Here is a 2,404-nt window from a genome sequence, read left to right on the forward strand (position 1 = left end):
GTAAGGTGCCCGCCCCTTCTTGCCCCGGCCCTCGCCCCTAGAGCCCTTCCCAGCCGCCGCTACCTGCCGGCCCGGGTTCAGTCTCGAGCAAGGCGTAACCTCCCCAAGTCCAGCGTCCTCATCCACCAAACCAGTCGTCGCTCCCCTCCTCTTCTTGTTGTGGGGGGTCCAAGGGGAGAACCGGGTCTAAGCGCTTGGCGAACGGTCGGGCTCCTTAAGCGGAAGGGGTTCCTAAGACTATACCCATATTCACAGACGTAGAACAGACGGTATCCAAGCTGGAACAGGTGAGTATGGTTTACGAAGTGTTTCTAAAGGTAGGGCGTGGAGAGATCTGACTATTCCCCCAGTTCTTCTCTAAGTTATGCTTTTTTTTTTTTTTGAGTTGGAGTCTCACTCTGTCACCCAGACTGGAGTGCAGTGGCCGCTCCCGGCCACCGCAGCCTCTACCTGCTGGGCTCCAGCGATCCTTCCGTCTCAGCCTTCCAAGTAGCTGGAATTACAGGCATGCGCTACGACGCCCGGCTGATTTTTTGATTTATTGTAGAGATGAGGTCTCACTGCCCAGGCGGGTCTCGAACCCGCGGGCTCAGGCAATCCTCTCACTTCAGCCTCCCAAAGGCGCGGGATTACAGGCTGAGCCACCGAGCCCGGCGAAGTTATGCTTTCAGTGTAAGGTATATGGCCCTCCTAATTTTGCTCCAAGTCCTTTACTAGATTTTCAGCATCTGGCAGAGGAAGTCAGATTCGGATGATGGATTTATACAAAATGTATCTTTTTTTATAATTACAGAGTAATACATATTCAGTGGGAGAAAGCTTGGAACATACAGAAATATCTGACACATAGTAGCAAACTAGTGTTTGTGGAATGAACGAAACAAAAAAGGAGGAAAAGAAAAAACCCATAATCCCATCACCCTTTAAAAGCTTGTTTACGTGTTGTTAAACATTTGTCCAGTATGCACATCTGTACATACTTTGCACCAAATCGATTTCTTGCTGTTTAGTAGCTTACATTTTAAATGTATTTTTTGTTATGATAGAAATGTTCTACATTAGCTGCATACTATTCCATTGCATACAAGTGCCGTAATTTGTTTTACCAATCATCTATTGTTGGACACTCAATTTTTTTCTTAACTGAGTTATAGTAAACACAAATATTTATGGGCCTCTTGACATAATTCTTCAAGAGGAATTTCAAGAAAAGTTCTTGTACTAAAGGATATTAACATTTGTGAAGTTTTTGACACACATTGTCCATTTCTTTCTTGGAGGTTTGTGTGAATTTATATTCCCACCAGCAGAGTATCACAGCAGCAAAATTTTCCACATGCTTAATATCTTGTGCTATTATTTTGAATATTTTTGCCTTTAAATAGGTGAGTAGAGGCATCATTTTAGCAAATTTAAATTTTAGATTTTGAAAATGAAAGTTTTTCAATCATTTACTAGGTACTGGTATTTTTCTCCTGTAATAGTTTTCCAGTCAAAATTTTTGCCCATTTTGCCATTACAGTGCATGCTTGGTTGTTTCTTAATGATTTGTAAAAGTTCTTTATATAGTAAGGCCAGTAATTCTTGTGTATGTTGCAAACGCTGTTCCAGTTCATTGTCTTTTACTTTTGTTTATGGAAGTGTTGCTAGATGAATGATTTATATATTTATACACTCAAATCTACTATTGTTCTTAAGATTCTATATTTGCTCATAGTCTTAGAATGGCTCCCTCATGTCCCAAATCATAGAAATAGTTTTCCATTTAACAGTTTAATTCATCTAGAACTTTTTTGTGTATGATGTGATAAAGATGCCTTTTTTTTTTTTTTTTTTTTTACAATAGTTAACTGGTTGTCCCAGCACCATTTGCTTAATAGCTATATGCCCTTTTCGAATTTATTTGAATGCCACTTTTTATGATAGACTAAATACTTTTGGATATTTGATCTCCTCCTGACTTTCTATTTCATCCCCTTATTTATCTTCTTTGTAATCTTTGCCAAAATAACTAACTATTGTAGCTTTATAATATATATAAATGTCTGTATTGCAAATTCTCTTTCCTTTTCAAAAATCTATTCTTTTTCTAATTAACTTTTTTACACTTATTATTGAATATGAATATGAAATGTATGTTTACATAATACCCATGAAATCAGTAAGGATTTTGATTTCAACACAGAAATATTGAATTGTGGATTGCTTATATCTTTATAATAACTTTTCCAATCCAAAAGGATATGTTCATATTCTTTAATAAATTTGTAGATTTTTAGAAATTAAGTCCTAGCTGGGCTCGGTGGCTCAGCCTGTAATCCCACGCTTTGGGAGGCTGAGGTGAGTGGATTGCCTGAGCCCGCGGGTTCAAGACCCGCCTGGGCAACTTGGCGAGACCTCATCT

The 2,404-nt window shown here is 39.0% G+C and overlaps 1 protein-coding gene across 1 annotated transcript in view; it reads left to right on the forward strand.

Moving 5' to 3' along the window:
• Window positions 1-2,404, forward strand: part of LOC103254746 (sushi, von Willebrand factor type A, EGF and pentraxin domain-containing protein 1-like) — a gene marked incomplete at its 3' end in the record, with an annotated part of 86,717 nt that overhangs the window by 1,255 nt on the left and 83,058 nt on the right. The gene's annotated exons all lie outside the window — the stretch shown is intronic.

This window comes from Carlito syrichta, unplaced genomic scaffold (genome assembly GCF_000164805.1).
Source record: "Carlito syrichta isolate Samal-C Ts95f unplaced genomic scaffold, Tarsius_syrichta-2.0.1 Scaffold287436, whole genome shotgun sequence".
NCBI lineage: Eukaryota > Metazoa > Chordata > Mammalia > Primates > Tarsiidae > Carlito > Carlito syrichta.